We start from the raw sequence: 13,609 nt of genomic DNA on the forward strand, positions 1-13,609 counted from the left end.
GGTTGAGCATCTGCTTGGTGAGCAGAAGGTCCCAGGTTCGATCCCCGGCATCTCCAACTAAAAAGGGTCCAGACAAATAGGTGTGAAAAACCTGAGCTTGAGACCCTGGAGAGCCGCTGCCAGTTAAGGGAAGGAGCCATATGGATGGGACGGTGGCTCAGTGATTGAGCATCTGCTTGGTGAGCAAAAGGTCCCAGGTTCAATCCCTGGCATCTCCGACTCAAAAGGGTCCAGGCAAATAGGTGTGAAAAACCTCCGCTTGAGACCCTGGAGAGCCGCTGCCAGTTAAAGGAGGGACAGTGGCTCAGTGGTCGAGCATCTGCTTGGTGAGCAGAAGGTCCCAGGTTCAATCCCCGGCATCTCCAACTAAAAAGGGTCCAGGCAAATAGGTGTGAAAAACCTCCGCTTGAGACCCTGGAGAGCCGCTGCCAGTCTGAGTAGACAAGACTGACTTTGATGGATGGAGAGTCTGATTCAGTATAAGGCAGCTTCATATGTTCATATGGATTTTCAGGGTTCCTCCCCATGTACCTGGAATGCTATGAGGCACCATCCACACCAATCCTGCTTCTGCACCTCTGAGGTCAGGTCTTCCTTCAGATCACTTTTCCAGTGAGCCTTTGCAGTATGTAAAAGTCAATAAATCTAAGTCACAATTTGTTAAAGCCAGGCAGTGATTGAATGGGGGGGGGCGGGATTTATTGTTTGACAGCCTCCCCACAGGGGCTGTTCTTCTCCTCCTGTTTCCTTCTCCCCCCACAAATGCCGGAGGGGCTGTCGAAGGAACAGCATCCCGCTTCACGCCTCTCCGGTGGATCTGTTTGGTGCCTGACATACTTGAGGGTTTGCATCATAGCTGAAGAGGCGTGGAACTTCTGAGAATTCCTGACAGCCCCAGGTCACGCTGTGGCTTTCGGACTAGTAGTCATGCCCAGGAAAATATGTCTGGTGGGCGAGCACTCTCTCCTTTTTGACCCATGTGGGACTCTTCCGGTCTCTCTGGCTTGCTGTTCCCAGGAATCAACCACCAAAAGGTCTGCCGGACATTTTGGCCCTGATCTTAGAGGGTACCTGCTTTAACTGGAGCACATTATTAAACTGTTACACAACCTTTTGTTTTTAAGCCCTCATTTCTGCCTCATTTTCAAAGGAAAGTATCCGCTTTAATTTGAGTGCACTTAACTATTAAAACCGTTTGGTTTTAAGCCCTGATATCCACTTTGTTTCATAAGGAAAGCTTCCTAGTCATGATCACAGAGAAGAAATATAGGGGAAAGCAATCATAAAAACATATCGAGGGGTGGACTCATAGAAACATAGAGCTGGAGGGGACGTTTAAGGGTCATCTAGGCCAACCCCCTGCAGAATGCAGGAAATCTACAGCTGCCCGAGCAGAATATAGCTGAAATTTGGATTGTCAGCCTCAAGTGTCTGGTTCATAGACTATGAACCATATGCCCATATGCATCGATGCCCTTTGGGCAGCCTCCTCCTGGTGGTATCTATGTGGCAACAATTAGGCCATCAGGGACTTTCTTCTTGTGGGTCCTGTCAAATGGAGTGGATATGGCAGATGCCTTCACCCTCACTGCATTCAGGAAGGCACGCGTGACGTCTTTGTTTCAGAGGATGTTTGGTAGCTGAGGCAGATTCAGCTGCGCTTCTCATTTTGGTGATATTTTCTGGTGAGAGCCAGTTTGGTGTCGTGGTTAAGTGCGCGGACTCTTATCTGAGAGAAAATGGGTTTGATTCCCCACTCCTCCACTTGCACCTGCTGGATCGGCTGTGGGGGAGGAAGGTAAAGGAGATTGTGAGCCGCTCTGAGACTCTTCGGAGTGGAGGGCGGGATATAAATCCAATATCTTCATCTACCTCACAGGGTGTCTGTTGTGGGGGAGGAAGGGAAAGGAGATTGTGAGCCGCTCTGAGACTCTTTGGAGTGGAGGGCGGGATATAAATCCAATATCTTCATCTACCTCACAGGGTGTCTGTTGTGGGGGAGGAAGGGAAAGGAGATTGTGAGCCGCTCTGAGACTCTTTGGAGTGGAGGGCGGGATATAAATCCAATATCTTCATCTACCTCACAGGGTGTCTGTTGTGGGGGAGGAAGGGAAAGGAGATTGTGAGCCGCTCTGAGACTCTTTGGAGTGGAGGGCGGGATATAAATCCAATATCTTCATCTACCTCACAGGGTGTCTGTTGTGGGGGAGGAAGGGAAAGGAGATTGTGAGCCGCTCTGAGACTCTTTGGAGTGGAGAGTGGGATATAAATCAAATATCTTCATCTACCTTACAGGGTGTCTGTTGTGGGGGAGGAAAGGAAAGGAGATTGTGAGCCACTCTGAGACTCTTTGGAGTGGAGGGCGGGATATAAATCCAATATCTTCATCTACCTCACAGGGTGTCTGTTGTGGGGGAGGAAGGGAAAGGAGATTGTGAGCTGCTCTGAGACTCTTTGGAGTGGAGGGCAGGATATAAATCAAATATCTTCATCTACCTTACAGGGTGTCTGTTGTGGGGGAGGAAGGTAAAGGAGATTGTGAGTCGCTCTGAGACTCTTTGGAGTGGAGGGCGGGATATAAATCCAATATCTTCATCTACCTCACAGGGTGTCTGTTGTGGGGGGGGGGGGGAAGGGAAAGGAGATTGTGAGCTGCTCTGAGACTCTTTGGAGTGGAGGGCGGGATATAAATCCAATATCTTCATCTACCTCACAGGGTGTCTGTTGTGGGGGAGGAAGGGAAAGGAGATTGTGAGCTGCTCTGAGTCTCTTCGGAGTGGAGGGCGGGATATAAATCCAATATCATCATCATCTTCTTCTTCTTGTTAAAGGACTTTGATGTGCGGTCTGTGCAGTTTGCTGGTGCTTTCTTGGCTACTTTGAGTGTTGAGGAAAGATGGGATATAAATATGTTAGATTACTGTTGAGGAGCAGTGTTTGGCTGTTTTCATGAAGGTGGCAAGGAATTTGATTTGGGGATCTGATTCCTAATCCTCCCTGTGTCCGAGGATTCCTATAAGGGCATGTTTTGGACACCGGGTGTCTTATGGCACGGGCTGGGATCCGTCTCCGCTGGAGTCTCTTCTTTCCTCTGGTATTTTAGACTTCTGACCATAGCAGCCCCCATATGGAGGATGGAAGGGAGGAAGAGAGTTTCAAGGAGAAGCAGCCCTGAGGCAGAATGAGTGATTGTGGATGCTGTGGATGAAAAACATAAATTTTGGAAAACTCACCTGTGTCTAGTTGGCCTGTTGATGTGTGATTTCTACGGAGGTGATGAATGGCATAGACTTCCTTTTCTGTGCTAGAAATCTTGGTTGTCTTCCCCTCCGACTCTTAAGATGTGCCCCACATCTGCTATCTAACTGTACATTTATTTATTTTGATATTTGTCTGTCTCGTCATCCATAAGGGGAGGGATGGTGGCTCAGTGGTAGAGCATCTGCTTCAGAAGGTCCCAGGTTCAATCCTCAGCATCTCCAACTAAAAAGGGTCCAGGCAAATAGGTGTGAATAACCTCAGCTTGAGACCCTGGAGAGCAGCTGCCAGTCTGAGTAGACAAGACTGACTGTGATGGACCGAGGGTCTGATTCAGCATAAGACAGCTTCATATGTTCATAAGAGCTGGAAACATGTTTGTTGGATGCTGAACTTTGATTTAATTATTTTACTCAGTTCATTTATGCCTTGCCTTTCTCCCCAGAGTGGTTAACATCATTCTTCTTTCCTCTGAGGTAGATAAGTCTGAGTGTGTGACTGGGCCAGCGAGCTTCCCCTGGCAGAGTGGGAATTCGAATCTGGGTCTCCCAGAGCCTAGGCTGACCCTCTTATTTCTACGCTGTGTTGGCTGCCTTCTGTGCTTGCAGTGAACTGTCGCCTCTGCCTCCTGCTCTCCTGCGGAGTGGTCGGTTTGCTTCAAGAACCGGTTATGGCTCAAGGTGTAGCTTTGGGCCAGGTGCGCATTCTCCACCTAACCTACCTCACCGTTTTGTTTTGAGGCTAAACTGAAGGCAAGGAGAATTATGTAAGCGGCCTTGGGCCCCTGTGGCGAAGGGCGTGGTTTAAGTGAAGTAAAGAACAAATATAGCTGGAGATAAGGTGTGGATAAAAGGCACGCTAACGTGGAAGGGTGAGGATATGGGGGGACCCAGGGAGAGGGAAAGAGAAAATAGCGTATGTGCTGTGTGGGGGGAGGATACAGGGGGAAATGAGGTTCCCCTGAGAAGTCCTTTCAGGTTCCTTAGCATGATGATGAATGATATTGGATTTATATCCCACTCTCCACTCAGAGCGGCTCACAATCTTCTTTACCTCCACCCCCACACACACACATTACACACCTGTGAGGTGGGTGGGGCAGAGAGAGCTCTCTCAGCCGCTGCCTTTTCAAGGACAACTCTGCCAGAGCTATGGCTGCCCCAAGGCCATTCCAGCAGATGCAAGTGGAGGAGTGGGGGATCAAGTCCCGTTCTCCCAGATGAGAGTACGTGCACTTAACCACTGCAGGGGGGTCTGGCTTGGCGTATCGCACCTGGGCCATAGTTGTCTTTCTTTCTTTCTTTCTTTCTTTCTTTCTTTCTTTCTTTCTTTCTTTCTTTCTTTCTTTCTTTCTTTCTTTCTTTCTTTCTTTCTTTCTTTCTTTCTTTCTTTCTTTCTTTCCTTCCTTCCTTCCTTCCTTCCTTCCTTCCTTCCTTCCTTCCTTCCTTCCTTCCTTCCTTCCTTCCTTCCTTCCTTCCTTCCTTCCTTCCTTCCTTCCTTCCTTCCTTCCTTCCTTCCTTCCTTCCTTCCTTCCTTCCTTCCTTCCTTCCTTTCTTTCTTTCTTTCTTTCTTTCTTTCTTTCTTTCTTTCTTTCTTTCTTTCTTTCTTTCTTTCTTTCTTTCTTTCTTTCTTTCTCTATTCCGCCCATTCCCCTTAGGGCTCAGGGCAGAGTACAATATATAATTCTAGACTCCCGGAACTGGCCTTCCGTTCCCACTGGAGCAGCCTTCTCTTTTCTTCCTGCCCCCTTCGAAATATCAGCTCGGTTTGTCGCCTGCAGTTGACTGATCCTTAGAGTCTGTTTGCTGTGATGCCGGTGCTCTTAGATACCCAAGCCTGGAAGACTTGCTGGATAAAATTGGGCTTTTATGTTTTTGGAAGGTTTTAATGCCCTTTGTTAACATGACAAGCTTCCTCGAGCGTTGTAGGAAGAAAGGCAAAGGGGGCTAATACAGATTTTAAATAAGTATCGGCTGTTGCTTGACACACACACACACACACACACCCCGCCCAACGCCTTTCCTAGTTTATCTAGCTCAAAAGATCTGTTTTTCTTCCAGCCAGCCCCTCGGAGGTGATCTTGTTGATGCAGGGGACGGCGGGCTCTGAGCCGACACAGCACATTCCTTGTGAATCGCCTTGCTTCTCTCCCCGCCCCCCCCCCATCCCGCCAACAATACAGAAAAGCTACTGTGTCGGGGCCTGGTTGAAAAGCACAGCTTGGCCTTGGCACCTTTCCCTTGCCCCGCCGAACACAAAAGATGCTCGGTTCTCTTGTTCGGCTCATCCGCTCCGAGATGCGATGCGGGGAGAGAAGCTTGGGAAGGCAGGAGGCTTTCTCTGCAGACCTCGGCTCTCCGGAGCCCCGTTCCAAACATCCCGCTTTGGCCTGGAGCGGCGGACACGGCAAAGCCGGCATTAAGAGGGTGCTCTGCGACCGGCTCTTCCTCTGCTGTCAAAGGCAAGCCAGTGCAAACTCTCTCTCTCCCCCCCCTCCCAATGAAATATTTTAAGGGGCTTAAGAGAGCCAGTTTGATGTCGTGGTTAAATGTGCAGACTCTTATCTGGGAGAACAGGGTTTGATTCCCCGCTCCTCCACTTGCAGCTGCTGGAATGGCCTTGGGTCAGCCAGAGCTCTCCTAGGAATTGTCCTTGAAAGGGCAGCTGCTGTCTGAGCTCCCTCAGCCCCACTTACCTCACAGGGTGTCTGTTGTGGGGAGAGGAAGGTAAAGGAGATTGTGAGCCATTCTGAGATTCAGAATAGAGGGTGGGATATATATAAGAGAGCCGGTTTGGTGTCGTGGTTAAGTGCGCAGACTCTTATCTGGGAGAACCAAGTTTGATTCCCCACTCCTCCCCTTGCAGTCGCTGGAATGGCCATGGGTCAGCCAGAGCTCTGGCAGAGGTTGTCCTTGAAAGGGCAGCTGCTGTGAGAGACCTCTCAGCCCCACCCACCTCACAGGGTGTCTATTGTGGGGGAGGAAGGTAAAGGAGATTGTGAGCCGCTTTGAGACTCTGTCCTTGAAAGGGCAGCTGCTGTGAGAGCCCTCTCAGCCCCACCCACCTCACAGGGTGTCTGTTGTGGGGGGAGAACATATAGGAGATTGTGAGCTGCTCTGAGTCTCTTATTCAGAGACAAAGGTGGGGTATAAATCTGCAAGTCGTCGTCTTGTTGTTGTTGGGAGGGATTGAAGCAGCTTGTTTATCCTGCAGGGAAGCAGCAGGGCTTTCCTCGAGAGGAGCAGTGGTGTGTGCAGATGCTTATCCACCAGTCTGGCCTCGAACAGCCACCTGGTTACCTTTATGCCTCCCGCTAGCCATAGTCCCACATGCAACTAATTTTGAGCCGGGAACTTAATTGTAAGGCTGCAAGGGACAGCTTTTGGGAGTAGCTGAGAGGCCTCCTCTTCTGCGTGCATTCCCTGTAATTCCCTAACTGTCCTCCTCCCTCCTCAGCCTGCTGGTGGTGATCGAGGGCACAGGAACTGCAAAATGCCCTCACACACAGAGCCGGTTTGGTGTGGTGGTTAAGTGTGCCGACTCTTACCTGGGAGAACCAGGTTTGATTCCCCACTACTCCACTTGCAGCTGCTGGAATGGCCTTGGTCTCGTAGTTGTCCTTCAAAGGGCATCTCCTGGGAGAGCTCTGTCAGCCCCACCCACCTCACAGGGTGTCCGTTGTCGAGGAGGAAGATAAAGGAGACTGTGAGCCGCTCTGAGATTCAGAGTGAAGAGTGGGGTATAAATCCAACATCATCTTCTTAGAGAGCCAGTTTGGTGTAGTGGTGAAGTGTGTGGACTCTTATCTGGGAGAACCGGGTTCAATTCCCCATTCCTCCACTTGCAGCTGCTGGAATGGCCTTATAGCTCTCACAGAGGTTGTCCTTGAAAGATCAGCTTCTGAGAGAGCCCTCTCAGCCCCACCCACCTCACAGGGTGTCTGTTGTGGGGGAGGAAGATAAAGGAGACAGTGAGCCACTCTGAGATTCAGAGTGAAGAGTGGGATATAAATCCAATATCTTCTTCTTAGAGAGCCAGTTTGGTGTAGTGTTTAAGTGTGTGGACTCTTATCTGGGTTTCATTCCCCACTCTCCACTTGCAGCTGCTGGAATGGCCTTGGGTAAGCCATAGTTCTCACAGAGCTGTCCTTGAAAGGGAGATTCAGAGATTCAGAGTGAAGAGTGGGATATAAATCCAATATCTTCTTCTTAGAGAGCCAGTTTGGTGTAGTGTTTAAGTGTGTGGACTCTTATCTGGGTTTCATTCCCCACTCTCCACTTGCAGCTGCTGGAATGGCCTTGGGTAAGCCATAGTTCTCACAGAGCTGTCCTTGAAAGGGCAGCTTCTGGGAGAGCTCTCTCAGCCCCACCTACCTCGCAGGGTGTCTGTTGTGGGGGAGGAAGGGAAAGGAGATTGTAGGCCACTCTGAGATTCAGAGTGGACAGTGGGATACAAATCCAGTGTCGTCGTCCCCTTCCTCCCTGGCTAGAAGAGGGTTCTCCATTCTTCCACTACTGCCTCGGGGCTCACAGGACTGGAGTAGCCCCCATTCCTGCTGACCATCATGTCCCAAGGCATCCCAAATAAGGTCTAAACCCTTTTGGTTGAAGGAGGTCCCTTCCTCTGGCAGCTACAAGCATAGCCAGCTTCAATAGGGGATTGGCTAAGCATATGGAGCAGAGGTCCATCAGTGGCTCTTAGCCACAGTGTATTGTTGGAACTTTCTGTCTGGGGCAGTGATGCTCTGTATTCTTGGTGCTTGGGGGAGGGGGCACAGTGGGAGAGCGTCTAGCCCCACTGATGGACCTCCTGATGGCACCTGGGTTTTTTAGCCCCTGGGTGACACAGAGTGTTGGACTGGATGGGCCACTGGGCTGATCCAACATGGGTTCTCTTATGTTCTAATGTCTGGGGCAGAGATGCTCTGTATTCTTGGTGTTTGGAGGGGGGGCATAGTGGGAGGGCTTCTAGCCCCGCTGATGGACCTCCTGATGCCACCTGGGTTTTTTTGGCCCCTGTGTGACACAGAGTGTTGGACTGGATGGGCCACTGGGCTGATCCAACATGGCTCCTCTTATGTTCTTATGTGACACAGAGTGTTGGACTGGAAGGGCCACTGGGCTGATCCAACAGGGCTCCTCTTATGTAACACAGAGTGTTGGACTGGATGGGCCACTGGGCTGATCCAACATGGCTCCTCTTATGTTCTTATGTGACACAGAGTGTTGGACTGAAGGGCCACTGGGCTGATCCAACATGGCTCCTCTTATGTTCTTATGTGACACAGAGTGTTGGACTGGAAGGGCCACTGGGCTGATCCAACAGGGCTCCTCTTATGTTCTTATGTGACACAGAGTGTTCGACTGGATGGGCCACTGGCCTGATCCAACATGGCTCCTCTTATGTTCTTATGTGACACAGAGTGTTGAACTGGATGTGCCATTGGCGTGATCCAACATGGCTTATCTTATGTTCTTATGAGACACGGAGTGTTGGACTGGATGGGCCACTGGCCTGATCCAACAGGGTTTCTCTTATGTTCTTATGTGACACAGAGTGTTGAACTGGATGTGCCATTGGCCTGATCCAACATGGCTTCTCTTATGTTCTTATGTGACACAGAGTGTTGGACTGGAGGGGCCATTGGCCTGATCCAACAGGGCTTCTCTTATGTTCTTCTGTGACACAGAGTGTTGGACTGGATGGGCCACTGGCCTGATCCAACAGGGCTTCTCTTATGTTCTTCTGTGACCCAGAGTGATGGACTGGATGGGCCACTGGCCTGATCCAACAGGGCTTCTCTTATGTTCTTCTGTGACACAGAGTGTTCGACTGGATGGGCCGCTGGCCTGATCCAACAGGGTTTCTCTTAAGTTCTTATGTGACACAGAGTGATGGACTGGAGGCGCCACTGGCCTGATCCAACAGGGCTTCTCTTATGTTCTTCTGTGACACAGAGTGTTGGACTGGATGGGCCACTGGCCTGATCCAACAGGGCTTCTCTTAAGTTCTTATGTGACACAGAGTGATGGACTGGAGGCGCCACTGGCCTGATCCAACAGGGTTTCTCTTATGTCCTTATGTGACACAGAGTGATGGACTGGAGGGGCCACTGGTCTGATCCAACAGGGCTTCTCTTATGTTCTTATTTAACACAGAGTGTTGGACTGGAGGGGCCACTGGCCTGATCCAACAGGGCTTCTCTTATTTTCTTCTGTGACACAGAGTGTTGGACTGGAGGGGCCACTGGCCTGATCCAACAGGGCTTCTCTTAAGTTCTTATGTGACACAGAGTGTTAGACTGGAGGGGCCACTGGCCTGATCCAACATGGCTTCTCTTATGTTCTTATGTGACACAGAGTGTTGGACTGGAGGGGCCACTGGCCTGATCCAACAGGGCTTCTCTTAAGTTCTTATGTGACATAGAGTGATGGACTGGAGGGGCCACTGGCCTGATCCAACAGGGCTTCTCTTATGTTCTTCTGTGACACAGAGTGTTGGACTGGAGGGGCCACTGGCCTGATCCAACAGGGCTTCTCTTAAGTTCTTATGTGACACAGAGTGATGGACTGGAGGCGCCACTGGCCTGATCCAACAGGGTTTCTCTTATGTCCTTATGTGACACAGAGTGATGGACTGGAGGGGCCACTGGCCTGATCCAACAGGGCTTCTCTTATGTTCTTATTTAACACAGAGTGTTGGACTGGAGGGGCCACTGGCCTGATCCAACAGGGCTTCTCTTATTTTCTTCTGTGACACAGAGTGTTGGACTGGAGGGGCCACTGGCCTGATCCAACAGGGCTTCTCTTAAGTTCTTATGTGACACAGAGTGTTAGACTGGAGGGGCCACTGGCCTGATCCAACATGGCTTCTCTTATGTTCTTATGTGACACAGAGTGTTGGACTGGAGGGGCCACTGGCCTGATCCAACAGGGCTTCTCTTAAGTTCTTATGTGACATAGAGTGATGGACTGGAGGGGCCACTGGCCTGATCCAACAGGGCTTCTCTTATGTTCTTATGTGACACAGAGTGTTGGACTGGAGGGGCCACTGGCCTGATCCAACAGGGCTTCTCTTATGTTCTTCTGTGACACAGAGTGATGGACTGGATGGGCCTCTGGCCTGATCCAACAGGGCTTCACTTATGTTCTTCTGTGAACCAGAGTGATGGACTGGATGGGCCTCTGGCCTGATCCAACAGGGCTTCTCTTATGTTCTTCTGTGACACAGAGTGTTGGACTGGATGTGCCTTTGGCCTGATCCAACAGGGCTTCTCTTATGTTCTTCTGTGAACCAGAGTGATGGACTGGATGGGCCTCTGGCCTGATCCAACAGGGCTTCTCTTATGTTCTTCTGTGACACAGAGTGTTCGACTGGATGGGCCGCTGGCCTGATCCAACAGGGCTTCTCTTAAGTTCTTATGTGACACAGAGTGATGGACTGGAGGCGCCACTGGCCTGATCCAACAGGGTTTCTCTTATGTTCTTATGTGACACAGAGTGTTGAACTGGATGTGCCATTGGCCTGATCCAACAGGGCTTCTCTTAAGTTCTTATGTGACACAGAGTGATGGACTGGAGCGGCCACTGGCCTGATCCAACAGGGCTTCTCTTATGTTCTTCTGTGACACAGAGTGTTGGACTGGATGGGCCACTGGCCTGATCCAACAGGGCTTCTCTTAAGTTCTTATGTGACACAGAGTGATGGACTGGAGGCGCCACTGGCCTGATCCAACAGGGTTTCTCTTATGTCCTTATGTGACACAGAGTGTTGGACTGGAGGGGCCACTGGCCTGATCCAACAGGGCTTCTCTTATGTTCTTATTTAACACAAAGTGTTGGACTGGAGGGGCCACTGGCCTGATCCAGCAGGGCTTCTCTTATTTTGTTCTGTGACACAGAGTGTTGGACTCGAGGGGCCACTGGCCTGATCCAACAGGGCTTCTCTTAAGTTCTTATGTGACACAGAGTGATGGACTGGAGGGGCCACTGGCCTGATCCAACAGGGCTTCTCTTATGTTCTTATGTGACACAGAGTGTTGGACTGGAGGGGCCACTGGCCTGATCCAACAGGGCTTCTCTTATGTTCTTATGTGACACAGAGTGTTGGACTGGAGGGGCCACTGGCCTGATCCAACAGGGCTTCTCTTATGTTCTTCTGTGACACAGAGTGTTGGACTGGATGGGCCACTGGCCTGATCCAACAGGGCTTCTCTTATGTTCTTCTGTGACACAGAGTGTTGGACTGGATGTGCCTTTGGCCTGATCCAACAGGGCTTCTCTTATGTTCTTATGTGACACAGAGTGTTGGACTGGATGGGCCATTGGCCTGATCCAACATGGCTTCTCTTATGGGACACAGAGTGCTGGACTGGAGGGGCCATTGGCCTGATCCAACATGGCTTCTCTTATGTTCTTATGGGACACAGAGTGCTGGACTGGAGGGGCCATTGGCCTGATCCAACATGGCTTCTCTTATGTTGTTATGGGACACAGAGTGCTGGACTGGAGGGGCCATTGGCCTGATCCAACATGGCTTCTCTTATGTTCTTATGGGACACAGAGTGCTGGACTGGAGGGGCCACTGGCCTGACCCAACATGGCTTCTCTTATGTTCTTATGTGACACAGAGTGTTGGACTGGAGGGGCCACTGGCCTGACCCAACATGGCTTCTCTTATGTTCTTATGGGACACAGAGTGTTGGACTGGAGGGGCCACTGGCCTGATCCAACAGGGCTTCTCTTATGTTCTTCTGTGACACAGAGTGTTGGACTGGATGTGCCTTTGGCCTGATCCAACAGGGCTTCTCTTATGCTCTTATGTGACACAGAGTGTTGGACTGGATGGGCCATTGGCCTGATCCAACATGGCTTCTCTTATGGGACACAGAGTGCTGGACTGGAGGGGCCATTGGCCTGATCCAACATGGCTTCTCTTATGTTCTTATGGGACACAGAGTGCTGGACTGGAGGGGCCATTGGCCTGATCCAACATGGCTTCTCTTATGTTGTTATGGGACACAGAGTGCTGGACTGGAGGGGCCATTGGCCTGATCCAACATGGCTTCTCTTATGTTCTTATGGGACACAGAGTGCTGGACTGGAGGGGCCACTGGCCTGACCCAACATGGCTTCTCTTATGTTCTTATGTGACACAGAGTGTTGGACTGGAGGGGCCACTGGCCTGACCCAACATGGCTTCTCTTATGTTCTTATGGGACACAGAGTGTTGGACTGGAGGGGCCACTGGCCTGGTCCAACATGGCTTCTCTTATGTTCTTATGTGACACAGAGTGTTGGACTGGAGGGGCCACTGGCCTGGTCCAACATGGCTTCTCTTATGTTCTTATGTGACACAGAGTGTTGGACTGGAGGGGCCACTGGCCTGATCCAACAGGGCTTCTCTTCTGTTATTATGTGACACAGAGTGTTGGACTGGATAGGCCATTGGCCTGATCCAACAGGGCTTCTCTTATGTTCTTATGAGACACAGAGTGTTGGACTGGAGGGGCCACTGGCCTGACCCAACATGGCTTCTCTTATGTTCTTATGTGACACAGAGTGTTGGACTGGAGGGGCCACTGGCCTGACCCAACATGGCTTCTCTTATGTTCTTATGGGACACAGAGTGTTGGACTGGAGGGGCCACTGGCCTGGTCCAACATGGCTTCTCTTATGTTCTTATGTGACACAGAGTGTTGGACTGGAGGGGCCACTGGCCTGGTCCAACATGGCTTCTCTTATGTTCTTATGGGACACAGAGTGTTGGACTGGAGGGGCCACTGGCCTGGTCCAACATGGCTTCTCTTATGTTCTTATGGGACACAGAGTGTTGGACTGGAGGGGCCACTGGCCTGGTCCAACATGGCTTCTCTTATGTTCTTATGTGACACAGAGTGTTGGACTGGAGGGGCCACTGGCCTGACCCAACATGGCTTCTCTTATGTTCTTATATGACAAAGAGTGTTGGACTGGATGGGCCACTGGCCTGATCCAACAGGGCTTCTCTTATGTTCTTATATGACAAAGAGTGTTGGACTGGAGGGGCCACTGGCCTGATCCAACAGGGCTTCTCTTATGTTCTTATATGACAAAGAGTGTTGGACTGGAGGGGCCACTGGCCTGATCCAACAGGGCTTCTTTTATGTTCTTCTGTGACACAGAGTGTTGGACTGGATGGGCCACTGGCCTGATCCAACAGGGCTTCTCTTCTGTTCTTATGGGACACAGAGTGCTGGACTGGAGGGGCCACTGGCCTGATCCAACAGGGCTTCTTTTATGTTCTTCTGTGACACAGAGTGTTGGACTGGAGGGGCCACTGGCCTGATCCAACAGGGCTTCTTTTATGTTCT

The sequence above is a fragment of the Heteronotia binoei genome, chromosome 1, assembly GCF_032191835.1.
Source record: "Heteronotia binoei isolate CCM8104 ecotype False Entrance Well chromosome 1, APGP_CSIRO_Hbin_v1, whole genome shotgun sequence".
NCBI lineage: Eukaryota > Metazoa > Chordata > Lepidosauria > Squamata > Gekkonidae > Heteronotia > Heteronotia binoei.